At 34.6% G+C, this 16,028-nt stretch overlaps 1 long non-coding RNA gene across 1 annotated transcript in view; it reads right to left on the reverse strand.

Moving 5' to 3' along the window:
* Positions 1 to 526: 526 nt before the first annotated feature.
* The window catches only part of LOC307190799, a 380,676-nt gene continuing 365,174 nt past the window's right edge, over positions 527 to 16,028 (reverse strand). The window contains exon 6 of the long non-coding RNA XR_013829543.1: positions 527 to 1,280. This is a non-coding gene — a long non-coding RNA (uncharacterized lncRNA). The remainder of the gene's footprint in view (positions 1,281 to 16,028) is intronic.

Here is a 16,028-nt window from a genome sequence, read left to right on the forward strand (position 1 = left end):
CACTGAAATCTAAACCTAATAAATGTACTACAAAATATTATAGACTATCACTTAAAGATATCAAAAACAAAAGTTAATTAAAATTTTAGCGATCAAAATCTAAAACCACATCAAAAATAACAATGCCAATGTGGATTTATTTCAGAAAATGGTCCATATTAGAAACCTATAATATAAATCACTTTATTAATAGATCTGAGGATAAAAGTCATATAATTATCTCTACACATGAAGAAAATCCTTTGGCAAAATTCAGCACCTGTCTCTGACAAAAACATGTAAGAAAATGGAATTTGTTAACGTAGTTTTAATACAAATATAGATAGGTACACCTTTGAACTATGTGTAGCATCTTACTCAGTGGGAAACACTACAGCCATAAGCAAGGCATATGGTTTGTTACCATCTCCTTTATATAATTTAACACTGTAATAGATGAAAGAGCAAATGCAATGAAACAAAAGACATCATTGAAGATATAATAAATTGAAAAAAGAAAGCAAAGCAATCTTTATTTGTAGATATTAAGGTAGTATATCTGGAAAGCATTAAGCATCAATAAAAAAAAAAACAATTTAGTAAGGTTTCAGGGTATTAAATTAGCATACAGGAATCAAATGCTTTCATAAACTTAACAACAATTTATATGGTATAATGGTAGAGAAAGTGCCATGTACAATAACCACAAAGATGATGAAATATGTAGGGATTAACTTTAAAACTAATGTGAAAAATCTATTATGAAGAAAAGCATAAAACACTCATGAAAGATACTAATTAGACTTGAACAAATGGAACAGCATCTCTTGTTTTCAGATAGATTCAACATAATAAGTAAGTCATTTGCCCCTAAGTCAGGTTATAAATTTAATACGATTTTCCCCTCAAAAGCAAACAAGCAAGTTCTTTTAATGATATTAGACAGGCTGATAGTAATATTAATATGAAAAATAAATATTCAAGAATATCTATAGAAATATTGAAAATAAAAACTACATTGGGTGAGCAGTCCTTTTGGATATTAAAACATACCATGAAGACTCTATAATTACACAATGTGATAATTAAGCATGATTAGACAGAGACCTGTGGCATCAAGTCAGCTATAAAAATACAGACATAAGTAGGGAACACAGTATACAATACTACGATATGATAAAGGTAGCCTCTGAAATCACCAGGCTCTATCTTTCCACATCTGTGAAATGATAAAAATAGTACTTACCCCTCCCAGCCCGGATTGTTGTGAGAATTGAATGATGTATTTTAGAGCAAGTCACCTGAAAATAATAAATTATTATCATAATTATTATTATGAATTGGAAAACCTCAGCAGGAAGTCCTCTTGCATTTTCTGCGTTTCACAAACTCATTGGACACAACAAAATTATCTGTCCACAAAGTAAACTATGGCTTACTGCAGGATAGATTAGCTAACAGGTTACAATAAACCAGCGTTGATGATCTTGGTGAAACTGACATTGCAGTATCTTCTAGATTTTTGAAAATATTCTTTCTATTCAAATAGAGAAACCCTTTAGTGAAAGTGCCTTTGTTTACCATAAAACTGAATGGGATGCATTTTTTCCTCACAGGTAGTCTTCTTGGACTGCCATAACAAAACACTGTACACTGGGTGGCTTAAGAGAAACTGGTTTCCTAACAGTTCTGGAAGCTGAAAATTTGAGATCGGGGTGCCAGCATGGTTGGGTTCTGGTAAGAGCTCTCTTTCTGGCTTGCAGGTGGCCACCTTCTCTCTGTTTCCTCACATGGCACAGAGAGGGGGCATGCTCTCTGGTGTCTTATAAGGGCACTAGTGTTATCACGAGGACCTCAACCTCATGACTTCATCTAAACCTAATTACCTCCCAAAGACCCCATCTCCTAATGTTATCACATTGGGCATTAGGTTTCAACGTATAAATTTGGGGAAGATAAAATTCAGTACATAGCATAGTCTATTGCAAATCCTCCACATACTAACAAAACTGGTAAAAAACTGGGACAAAAGGATGGATGTAAGGATGCCTCATCAATTTTTCATAAATCAAGGTTATAACACACCACTGTAAGGCAATTATACTCCAACAAAGATGTTAAAAAAAAAGGTTAAACAGTGTTTCTTCCTTTGACAAACAGAAGAAAATAGATATCATTTTCCCTAAAGATCAATTTTGATAGAGTATATTTTAACACCATCCTATCAACAATTTTGTATTAATTTTGACCCTTTATGTACATTGTTTTTGAAAATATCTTCTTAATTTATAGTATGGGTAGCTCAGAATATTAAACATGCTATACTACAAAATAATATTTGTCTCATTACTTTTGATTATATTTGCATCCCTATGGTTAATCCAATAGAAATCCACCTCATCACAAATTCCCAGTGTCTACAAAAGTTCTTTCCTTTTTATGCCATTAGAGAAATCCATTTAAAAAATCTCCACCTAAATATTCATTTTCTTATCAACAAAATTTCTCACATAACTTTCAGAAATATGCTAATCTAATTATTTGATTCATTATCTACATTTTAGAAATCTCATGTGCATATAAATGAATTTCATTCATTTTTTCACTGTTTACTTTCTTGTTGAGAATAATAGAGAAGAAATTAAAATTTACTGAGTTTTAATGTCAGAAAAAGAGCATGAAGCAAACCTAAGCTTCACAAAGAGTCAAATCTTTTCAAAGATATGCTACGTTGTGAGCCTGACTCATACTTACATGGTTAAATTTGTTTCATTATAATGATTAAATATAAAACTGGAAGATTTGGTATTATTGATATTATTGATGTATACTAAAATATATGCTACTTATCACATCGGGTGTATTTTTACTTTTCTTACTGCTGGTAAAATAATTCTCATGAATCATGCCTTTTATTGTATAAAATATATCCAAAATGCAATTTGCTTAATGTAAAAGTGTTCGGTATTCTGGAAAAATGGTATTTGCATAAAGACTGAACAAGCTAGACTTCTATCATGAGCTACATAACCCCTAATAACAGTGAATACAAGGATTTACTTACAGCATATAGTTCATATGTTTTTGCAATTTAATAAGAGTATTGAATATCTTAAAGCTTTTGAGTAAATGCTATTTTAAAGTGTTATAGAAGATTGTAATGTAGTTTACTTAATTGTCTTTGAAGTATCAATTTTCTGCATCTTGCTTAAACAGAACCAAAATGAAGAGTTTTTTTAATATCATCGATGCAAGTTCAGTGATAGCTACCACCAAACTTCTTATATATGTAGGAAAGATGAGTCATGTTTTAGAAAGGGTTCAGCACTAGCTTGAATAAACCAAAAAGTAAAATAGAAATCAGGAATCTTTCACATTTATACAATCTAAAGGGTCACCACATTTTATGCATATTTAAAAAGCCAGTATCTGTATTGAGATTATACTTATGCACTATATTTGAGTACCTTTTCTGAAGGACAATAGCTTTGCAAGAGAATGAGCATCTAATTTCCTATTTTACCCTTAAACTGCTCTCTTGAAGTCACTACTCAGGTGGCCAGGAGATCTAATTATACTCAGACAATACCTGTGTCCCAGTCCCTAACTGTCACCCTCTAACCTTAACTGAGGAACATTCCTTTGTATTTTGTGACATCACATCCACTAATTTAATAGAGAGGGATGTTCAGAGCAGATGAAATTACTAGATTAAATGCTTTTCTGCTGTTTTTATTTTTTTCCTTTAAACACTCTTCTGCTGTTTTTTCCTTGGCATTTCTAAGGATCTCCCCCCATTCATGAGGATATTAGATAATTTAGATGTTGACTTCTTGATACCTTTATAAATTGAGCCAAAATTGAAGATCTCAAGGATCAGGAGCACGAAAATTTTACCATACTATGTGACAGTCCTTAGGGATATTTTGGCTGAAACCCGATCGGTGGGTGATGCCCAATGACTAGTATTGGATTTGTGGCTCTAAAGCGTAATTGCTACTACCTGGAAGTTATACAAGGATTTGCTACCTTGGTAAACTGACTTCACGCAGTGTCCTTTTTGACATATCAGTTTTCCCTCTTGGATGAAAGAAATCACTGGATAAATTAATTCAAGAAGGAGAAAAACTGAGCCTCAGTTGGGAACCAGGAGCCTAACTACTCATGAAGAATTCTGAACCGGGGTCTTCTCTCCTCAAGTCTCTTCTATTTGATGCTTTACAACAAGCCAAGGAAATAGGAAGACATGCAATGGCTTAGAGAATAGCATAAAGAGCTAGAGAATGCCCCCAATACTATAGATCTTTTTGCCTGATAGGATCACAAATTGGACAGGCACATGTGCTGTTGAGGGGATCATGTGATATTTTAGGGAAAGAGTCTTAAGAAAGCTGTGGCTACATCCATGAACTCCTTTCTTGAGTATTACTATTCTCAAATATTACTAAAAACATCTGAGAAATAAACAAACAATAAAATTAGAAAGTTGGGCTAATCACCCACATCTGGTTCTGTAGATGCTTTAGACTGAGCATGAGATCTTGTTATGTAGCTTAATCTGGGTACTCTTGGCTCTTGATTTGGAAATGTACTACAGACTCCAATTATAATCTTCCTTGTATTATTTGTCCACATTGCAATGTTCAGATGTGTTATCTCAAGAATCTTAAATTTTGTTGTGAAATTACTGCTGTACCATCATGTGATCCAACAAACGACCTTCAAACAAACAGAACGAAAAAACCTGGGATCTTACGACTACCCCTGGAAAATGTACATACGTGAATATCACACAATAAATATCTGTGAAGATCTGGATTGATCACATTCTCAGCTGTTAATGGTCTATTCTTTAGATCAAGATGAAGAATGATCATGGGAGGAATTGGGGGTAGAATTGATGGGAAGGGGCATTGGAAGCAGGGAGACACTTAGAACCTAAATCATCTACCCTTATATAGTTTGCTATGTACATTAACACAACTTTACTATTCTAAAAAAAATCTTGCCCTTTGTCTGGTAAGAGCAACAATGGAAATTATTATTCTTTTAGGAAATTTTAGCAAAACTATTTAAACAAACATCAGACAACTTTACTTTTCAATAGATAGCAGCAAATAACAATCTCTCAGAGTTGCTGGAAAATCTCACCTTGAAAGTCTCACCACACTGAGTCTACCAATTCAAAATTATTAAATCAGGAGGCTTACAAATCCTAATCATGCCCCTGCATGAAAGACCTGCCTTAAACATGACCCCTAACAAAAGCTTCATAAATATCCCAAACTTGCTCTCATCTCATTCTGAGATGCTACTAAGACTCTGTTAAATAATTGACCCCATTTACGCTATAAGTGATGCATTGAGTTTTACTTACCAACAGATTATTTTGGTGGTAATTTTGAGAACTTAGCATTTGACATATTCCAAGATAGATCATTTATGGAAAACTAAAGGAATGTAAATTTTTAAAATATACAGTTGAAATATGTTTTCTAACAGTGGATTGATGCTTCTTCATGAAAATATAGCAAGAAAAAGTTAAATGTTGAATAAACTATCTTTTTTAATTTTTCACTTTTGTAAAGTTTTGAATAAAATTTGGTCAGCCTCAGGGAAATATATTTAGTGTTTCTACATATTTATATAATTAAAATCATTTAAGTCTATTAATAGACTTTTCAAAGCCAACTTATTCTCACATATTTGGGTCCTACCCAAAGACAAGAAAATGGTATTGTTAAATGATGATGAAAATTAACTCATTTCAGTAATAATAAAAAGGAGAGTCTATAAAATTTTAAATGTACAAATAAAAGGAGAAAGGAATTTTTGTGCCTACTCAAAAGCCTTACTTATTTGAAATGAAGGAATTAAAATGTAAATGAAAGCACTTTAAACACAAAATGCTACAAAAATAAACTTCAGAGATGCAAGATAGCTATTGCTATTTCTCAAATTACAAATTTCTGTTTCAGCATCATGCTGGGTCCTGAGACTGCGGCAGTAGATAATAATGTGTTAGAGTGAAGGAAAAGAGGTTGATAGCAGAATAGATTGTCCTCCCAAAAAGTGAAAGGACATCAAACTTAATTTAGTCATTTGTTTTGAGCCCAGAAGCTGTTACGTGTGTACTTTCAGGATCTAGGGAAAAAAATATTGAGGGTAGTGAGATGCTCCTGTGACCACATTAACTCCAAATATGTACAGAAGTCTATGCTGGCTTATTTGGTCATGAGAACTTACTAAAGGTTATTAACCACTGAAGGAAAATTATTTCAAAGTTTTTTTTTTTTTCTCAAAATGTTTGTTTCAGAGATTATACAGTCTATATACTCTATACATTCTTGTGTGGTTATACTTTAGATATCTTTTACTTTTAGATAACACTGTGTATAATTAAAGCTATACAAAATGAGTCTTAAATATGTTGTAAGTAAACAAAATTAAATATTCCAGGATATTAAGCCCATAATTTTGTCAAGGAACTGAGCTAATATTGTCATTAAAATGATCAAGCCATTGTCTTCATGTTATGAAAAGTTTAATGAGTTTCTAGTAAAGTGTTATCTCATGCAAATAGGTGATTTAGTTTATTTATACGATGCAATGAATGTCACTAAAGTTGAACATTTTTGTGGCCTTTATTGAATCAAAATAGTTATATAAGGCAAAACTGTCCAAATGATGAACTAAAATTTTCCCCTAGATTTGCTGATCAAGTTTAATTCACACAAGGGAAATATCAGCAAACGTGAGCATTTTATATAGAGTCTATTGAGACTTCTTTTAGCTACTTAATTAAAGAAAAGCTGAACAGTATGGAGATAAACACATTGACATTATATGCCTCTGCTTCTCTTGAGGGCACTGAAGTACTTATCTCTAGAACACAAATTGCAGCAGTTAGAATTCTGTTAAAAATGAACTAATACTAACTAAAAGTTCAGATCTGACAGATGTGAGAAATGCAAGAATTGAACAATATATAACTAGGCCAACAAATCCCAATGCTTAATTGCCAGTGTATTGTTCTATTAACGAGTCAAAGATTCATCACACAAATAAATCCCTGTAAAATGAGGCCACATCTGTAAATGATGATTTGATAACTTGCCATATTAAAACCATTTTCTCTAATTTAAAGTTATTTCAGTGAGCCTAAATTTAACGGAAGGAAAAATTGGTATCTCACACATGATCCTCATCTCTAAATTACTGAAATTATACACAGGAGAATTACAAAAAATTCGGTTTTAAATATGCAAAATGACAATGTAGAGAAATTGCACTCTGTTAAAGACATGACTAAAGCTTGTCACATTGAGAATGTCAAGAGACAGCCTGGTGCCCTATTCCTCGGATCACAAAAAGGAATTTAGAAAAGGACATATATATTTTAAGCATCTAATGAACCCTTTCACTTCCTTTTACAGATATTCTTACTGAAGCTCATGGAGTCACAAACCACAGGGATACCAGAAAATTAATGGCACTCTTGGGATTGATCTTAGCCTTCTGAGACCCTTACAGATAAGTTTCCACTAGGTCATGTAACCTCACAAGCTGAGAAAGATTTACATACGCTATTGTCAATATCTGTACTTTCTCTTTCAGTTGAATATCATGGTACATCATGTTCACCTTCCTTCAGACCCCATAGGTTGGTTCTCATTGGAAGTAAAAGCAATAATTGAGAACTTTATTCTCATGAAGAACAATATTACAAGGTTTCAAGATCTCATTCCGTTACGGAAATGCTGACACACCTGTGAAAATTATATAATTAAGACTAACCTCAGTAGTTTCCAAAATAGATTTCAAGAACATGATAATTGTAATAATTGTATGATTAACAAATATCCAAAAATATTGGCAATGCAAGACAAATGGTTAACATTTTAAGGTGCAAAAGTATTAAATGATAGTGAAATTGCTTCGTTTCTCTGGGTCCTTATGTTTAAAATCATTAAGTTGGACTAAATGTTTTCTAACTTTCCCTTGGTATATCAGTTGGTTCACGATTTATCCCCTAAATTAAAAATTTAATGAGAACAGCACTAACTTTATTTACCAGGTTTGTTGACATTGAGCTGTTGTATATTTTGTGATATCACATGTTACTCCTGCTGTTTATTTCCATTTCCTTTATAATTCAAAGAAAAGTAAGAGAAAAGTGAAATAAAACTAGATTCAGTTAGCTGTTAAACTGGTTTACCAAGCAATGGAAATCAATTTAGCTTCCATTACAAGCAGCAACAAACATCCACACATTTCTCTGGATTTAACTTTTCTGAGAGAAAATCTGGTGTTCAGAAATTTGTTGCTACCACAGATGTAATCCTTTTTTAATTTGATTATCACAGATATATTCGTGGGAAGCAAAGTTTACCTCTTGGAGTAATACAAGTTGTATTCATGTGTGTGTCGCTTCATGAATAAAGAGAAAACTTTGCTTCAGAAACCCATGAGTTTGAAGCAAAAACCCATTGTAACAAAAGTTAAATTGTTGCATTAACATTCTCTGTCTTATTCATTGCTGAGCATAAATAGAAAACTAAATGATTATTTGTGATAACAGTTGAAAATCATCCTCAGTAAAAGAACGAAGTTGCTCATTACATGACACACTTCAATATAACTGATTTTGTATTTCTGACTACTGTGTAGTTTTACATGAGTCCTGTTGTGTAATTCTTTAGAATTATTTAAAAAGACACAACACTTTAGAACATCTTGGCGGAATAGTAAATAGTAATATCTTTTGAAGATTTTAATTCAATCTTCTAAAATACTTGGTCATCATTATTAGTATTATAGGTTTTGTTAAAGCCAATCGTCTTAATAATAGCACTTAATGCACTAGTGCACGAAATGGCAGTCATATTATCAGGTAAACAAAATTATCACAAAATTAATATGTTAAATAATAGACTAATATTTTCTTGGCTTTCCCAATAAAAGTAGTCCTTGTCCAAATTTCAAATGTTGCAATGGATCAAAGAATAAATCAAGAACTTAGTCTCAAGTAAGTCTACATATTTTTTTTTCTTTTTTATTAGACTTGCTATGCCACTTGCCTATTTTTCCAGCTTTATTGAGATATAATTGAAGTATGACATTGTATAATTTTAAGGTATACTATGTAGGGATTTGGTATATGTATATACTGTGAAATGATTACCACCATAAGCTTAGTTGACACATTAATCACTTCACATAATTACAAATCTTTTGTAGTGAAAACTTTTAAGATCTATTCCCTTAGCTACTCTCCAATATACAACACAGTATTATTAACTATAGTCATCTTGTTGTACATTACACCCTAATAACACATACATACTAAAAAAGGAGTTTGTAACCTTTGACTATATTCATTCATTTCCCCCACAGAGGAACTAACCACTATGTGAAGAGCAGAAGAGTGGATGAAACAAGTTTATGTAGACTAGAAATTTTCAAGAGAATCACTTTTGTATTCTCATTTTTCTGCTCAATTTTTTCTTTCTTTATAGGCTTTTTTTTTTTTTTTTTTCAGTACGCGGGCCTCTCACTGTTGTGGCCTCTCCCGTTGCGGACCACAGGCTCCGGACGCGCAGGCTCAGCGGCCATGGCTCACGGGCCCAGCCGCTCCGCGGCATGTGGGATCTTCCCGGACCGGGGCACAAACCCGTATCCCCTGCATTGGCAGGCAGACTCTCAACCACTGCACCACCAGGGAAGCCCCTAGAGTATTAAAAAAATGTTTAGGAAACCTGGAGGATAACTGCTTTTCTAGTAGGGTAAACCTCATGTTTATTATCACATTGTAGCTGGAAACAGAAATCTTGTTTATTAACTTTTACATTTAAAAATTGTATTTTGTATTATTCTGTTGTCCCAGACATTTTTGCATGTGTGCCTGTGTGTGTGTGCTCTAGTGGTATCTCAATGAGAGTCTCAATTTCTGGTTTTCTTTTAACTCTTCCATCAGTTCTCTTTCAAGGAAACCACCTGGTCTATATCAGTTTCCATCATCAGAGTCTGAGTCTTTTACATCAATATTTTGGTGTTCATTGTTTTCTTTCACTTTTGCCTATCCCTGATTTTAAGTGATTCAGTGTTCTTTCAACCCCAGAACAAATCAGGCCATTAACGTTTCTCATGCTATGGCAAACCAGCAGGCAGTGGATGACATAAGGCATTCATAAGCAGATGAAGAAAAAATAACAAAATTATAGCAAGTGTTGAACTTAGTGGTAGACACATGGGTATTCACTACACTTTTCTTAGAAGAGCTCTGAAAATTTTTTTTAAAGATTTTGGAAAACTATAGCATCACTTATTTACTCACTCACTGTCTTCTGGCATATGTATATATAGGTGCCCATTGTTACTGATCAGCACTTCAATTAAGAATCCAAACAATGCCTTTAAAAAACAAGTTTTAAAAAAAAGTAGCAATTTCTATTGTGATTTATGAATGAATGATCAGAAAAGGATTGCAGGATTAAACCTTTATCCTTCTTCTTAGAAATGGAATAGAGCTTCTTTGCCCTCAGGTTTCTGGGAGTGCAAGCAACTGTTTAGATTCAAATGTACGGTGGAGAGCAACCTCTGACAGCAGCCCATTGCCGCCTCACCCAGAGAAAATGGCAAAGAAGCAGAATTAAGCACAACCACTTTGGACAAACTCTGGGTGCAAGCAGGTGTAATCTGACTCTAAAGGACCTCACAGGTTCTACTTTCTGAGGCTTCCTCAAGGACGCCGCCTCCTGGCTTGATCTAGACTTGCAGCTCCGGTCACCGGATGAGAACCCTCTACCTCAAATACACGGATTACTCCACCAGCTTGACTTCCTTCAAGTGGTAGCTTTCCAGATTGGGACTGAAAAAGGTGGAGGGGTCAGAGATGTATCTTCAAACCAGTATATTCCCAATATTCCCTGAATTTTCTAGAAACATTTTACAACTGATTTATGTTTTTCTCTATTATAAAGAATATCTTATGAACCCAATGTGTCTTTTAAAACGTTATCTTTCTCAATATTATTATTTTTACTACAGTGATTATGATTAAAGTTTCCTTATGCAGATGCTCCCTGGAATATTTACCACAGTCCAACACAAGAGAAAATAGAAAATCGCTGACAATATTTTAAAATTAACTCCCTTTACCTGGCTTTAGTGTTTGAAAGCAGTTGCCTGAAGCTCTTGAAAAGGGAAAGTGAGATAAGTGAGTAATAGGTAAAGAAGTAATCTTATTTAAAACTGAGGAAGCTAATTGAAGTTATTTGTCTCTTAGATTTCTGAATATTTCTTTTGTGTTAAAATAAACAACATATTCACAGGGATGGAAAACCAACAGATTCTTGTACTGTGTTCATAAAAACAGTACAAGGATATTGGATTTTGAGGCAAAGATCCTAATGTACAAGAGAGACTAAAGTCATCATACCCTTGAAGTTTCACTGATTTAAAGTGTCTACTTTAAAGTTTTCACATTCTCTCCATTAAGTAAGTAAATGAACAAGTTAGCCAATATGACTTCATGGTACAATTTCTGTACTTCAGGGTAAATAAAGTCTTTCTACTCATAGGCACCATTACTTTCCTAATCAATAATTCCTTTATTCATTATTTGAGTTGGTAACATAAAATAAAATTTAACCTTTTATCATTTTAAAATTTTCATTTCAAGCAGTTATTATATACCAAGACACTTAAAATAATATGAAGTTTAATTTTTTTCAAAAATTCATTCTTAAGGCTTCCCTGGTGACGCAGTGGTTGAGAGTCCGACAGCCGATGCAGGGGACACGGGTTCGTGCCCTGGTCCAGGAAGATCCCACGTACCACGGAGCGGCTGGGCCCGTGAGCCATGGCCGCTGAACCTGCGCGTCCAGAGCCGGGAGAGGCCACAACAGTGAGAGGCCCAGTACCGCAAAAAAAAAAAATTCATTCTTTTCAAGAACAATTCAAACTTTTAGAAGTCTTTACCTCTTCATTTTTTGCTTGGAATTCTTTTCAAGTATGTTTATATATATATATTGGCAGACATATTAGAGATAATCTGGTGCAGTACTTCTCAAAATTTACCATGCGTAAGGATCACCTGAGGATCTTGGTAAATGTAGATCCTAATTCAGTAGGTCTGAGACGGAGCTTCGGATTCAGCATTTCCAACCAGTTCCCAGGAGATTCTTATTCTGCTAATTGTCAGAACATACCATGAATAGCAAGGATTGATTTAGTACAGCAATTCTCTACCTTGGCTACACACTCAAATTACCAGGGGAGTCTTTTTAATTGGATCTCAGGTGCATAGTATGAAATTTAAAATAACCCGTGGTTCAAGACGTGATAATGTCATCAATCCAATTTTGGTCCATTATTATTAATTTATTCCTGAACTCACCACTCAACCCAAGGACTAGAACAGTGCTTATTATTTACACTTGTATATGTAATGCCTCCCTTATGCCAATTCCTCCAATCCTCAGAGAGAATCACCATTTTGAATTTTGTGTTTAATCACTCTTTCGCTGTTTTTTTCTTACACACACACCCCTAAACAATTATTTAAATTTGCCAATTTAAAACCTAAAGTTGTAATCCCATTAAAAATAACCTCTAGGTTCTTGCATTTTTTGACTTAATATTATGCTCTAGTTTCATCCCTGTTGATTGATGTAGTTCATTCTTTCATATTGCTGTAACATTCATTGTGCGCATAGAACACAACTTGGTCATTTTCTCTCTTGCTAACATGTGGATTGTGCCTAGATAGTTTTTTTTACTATTAAATTAGTTCTGCTATGAATATTCCTGAAAATATCTATGTGCAGATTTCTTAGGAGTTGAACTGCTAAATTCTAGAATACATGCATGTTCAACTTTAAAAATTAATGCCAAATTGTTTTCCAAAGCGGATGATGAACTTACACTACCAGCAGAACTGTATAATATACTGAGTTGAACCACAAACTAGCCAACGCTCATTTTTTTCAGATAGTTTAATTAATCTCATTGAGCTATTTAAAAATTGCATCTGATTATGGTCTCAGTTTTCATTTCCCTAGTTTTTAGGGAGACTATCTTACTTTGTGTTTCCTTTTTAATTAAATGTTAATTTTTATATCTGCTTTATTTTCTTAGCACTTTTTAAAATAAAATTTCACTTCATATGTTTGTGACATTAATTCTTTGTTAGTGATAGGTGTATCAAATACTTCCTGTTTATAGCTTGGACTTGAAGTTGCTCTAAGATGTATTTTGGGGACATGTACTTAACTTTAATGTAGTCAAATACAATAAGCAATAATTTTTGTTAGCACTTTTTAAATCTTATTTGAGAAATTATTTGCTCATCCATCTAAATTTTAATATAAACTTGTCAACTAAGTCCCCCCAAAATGCTGTTGGCATCTTCATTCAAATACCATTCAGTCTATAAGTTACTTGGGGAGAAAGGCTAATAATGATTGTATCAGTCAGGTTAAACTAGATTTTGCCCAAGAAATAAGGATACCAACACAACAAAATTTCATTTTTCTGCTGTAGGCTCAGATATCTCTTCAGGGCTACTGATCTCTACCAGGGATTCAGAATTCTTGGCTGCATTAATCTTGTGGCATCTAGACCTTAAGATGAGGTTTCAGGGTTTATCAGAGCAAGAAGGTAAGTAAATAAAATGAGAATAGAAAATTGATGACCAGTGCTTAAGCATTTGATCCCCAAAATGATACATGTCACCTCTTGTCTTTCACAGTATCTTGTCACATAGATCTATCCAACGTTAAAAGGGAAGGAAAGGGCTTCCCTGGTGGCGCAGTGGTTGAGAGTCCGCCTGCCGATGCAGGGGACACGGGTTCGTGCCCCGGTCTGGGAAGATCCCACATGCCATGGAGCAGCTAGGCCCGTGAGCCATGGCCGCTGAGCCTGCGCATCCGGAGCCTGTGCTCCGCAACGGGAGAGGCCACAGCAGTGAGAGGCCTGGGTACCGCAAAAAAAAAAAAAAAAAAAAAGGGAAGGAAAATAGCATTCTGTGTTTTCGGTAACTGGGGAAAAAAGGAAATATTAATGAACACCAATACTATCTAATAGTATATTAAGGTATACTATAAATAAGTATGGTTTATGACCATTAATTTTTGTTTCTCTTTAATATCATTCTTTAAATTAAATCAGAATTTCTGCAGGTTTGGGCTAGGTATTGATAATTTTATATTTTTATTTCAAGTTATTGAAATGTGTACTGGTGAGACATAAGAAATACTAGTATAGATGTGTAACTATGGAATGGCAATTTGAGGCACTCCATGAACGTTTATCCCAACAAAGCAGCTGTAAATGCTGAAAAACAGTAATGACAATAACAACAATGCAACAAAGTCTCTGGAAATTACCCTATGGGCATAAAGCAAATAAAGAAGCATTTACTCAAGAAAAACAGTGAATCTAGTTAAGAACAGAGAATTATGCTAGTTGAGTCACAACATGTTCCTTCTTCCCTGGCTCACTGTAATTTAAGTTCCACTTTACCCAGGAATTGACAAGAAGATGGAACTCCGGCCTCTCCCAGCTACTGGTCAAGAGCTATGGTATCTCCCCAGGAAGGACATACTGCCATCATTTCTCATCCTCCCCTCTCCTTTCAGAAGTTAAATTCCAGGCAAGTGAAAGTAAAAAATTGGGTCTCCTCTTCCTCCACTCTGCCCCCACTGGTAAGGCAGAGGCTCTACCCTACTCAACTGAAAATACTGGGGCCCCAATTTCCCTTTCTCCAGTTTGCTCGTAGAGTGGAGATCCCCACCATGAGAAGTAAGCCAAGAAAACCACACACTACTGCTCCTGCCCAGCTCCCTGTTTTGTAAAACTAGTGTCAATCCAAAACAGAGGACCACTCTTTCTGTCCCCAACTCCACAGCAGTGGCCGAGATTTTGCAGGGTGAAGGAGGCTAACCATAAGAACAGAGAGATTCAAAGCTTTCCCAAGGGAACTGACTTTATTTGCAACAGAGTATGAGGAATTTAAGGGCATTCTCAGAAACGATGGAAATTTTGGCAGTAAGCAATTAAGAAGAGGCTTGTAGCTTTATGAGAGTCACAAGTTAAACCCAACTAATTGACCAGGAGAACTGGGGAAGGAAACAACTAAGAACTCACCTAGAGTTAGTATAAACAAACAAAACAAAAAAACACCTTAAAAACTGGCTTCAAAACCATCCCTGCAAAGCAGCCAGATTTAATGGGATCAGAAGGTGGGACACTTTTTATCCCTCCAGACCATGGTAGAAAACAGTAAATCAATCAGCTGGCAATGAGGGGAAGCTAACAAGTGAGTATAATACTGATGGAGGCAGGCATCTCAACAGAGGGATCAGGGGAAGGGAAACAAAATGAGCCCTCCTGCTAAAACCTCAGATGTCTGTGTGCATGCCCAAAGGCTGCATTCTCTAAGGACCAACCTCAGAGGCTGCGCAATGCCTGGGAAACAGACTTTGCTAAAATAGTCCAGCAAAATCAGTAAACAAATCAGTAAGCAAACAAAAAAATAAGCCACGAGGAGGGCAGTGGAGTATCCAGAGTTGCCATAATGTGCTATGAAAAGTGACCAGTATGATCAAGTCATCGGAAGAAGGCAAGCAACAGAAAAGAATGTTTCATAAAAGAGAGATCAGAGATGAACCCTTGTGTGGCGATGAGGGAGTCACAAGCTACATTAATGAGGACAGTTGCTCTGTAGAGTCACTTGGAGCCACAGAGGCCTTTATACACATGGAAAAAAAATCCTGGTTGCATTTGCTATTCTGTGGTTATTTGTGTAATGAGACATAACAGCCTATCATAATTAATGCAGCATCCTCTGTAATGGCCTATATGGGAAAAGAATCTAAAAAAAGAGTGGATATATGTATTTGTATGACAGATTCACTTTGCTATATACCTGAAACTAAAACAACATTGCAAATCAATTATGACCCAATAAAAATTTTAAAAAACAATTTAAATTAATGAAAAAAAAACAGAGCAAGGAAAAAAAATTTGATAGCAAAAGTAGCAAA

Source organism: Stenella coeruleoalba, assembly GCF_951394435.1.
Source record: "Stenella coeruleoalba genome assembly, chromosome: 8".
Classification (NCBI taxonomy): Eukaryota; Metazoa; Chordata; class Mammalia; order Artiodactyla; family Delphinidae; genus Stenella; species Stenella coeruleoalba.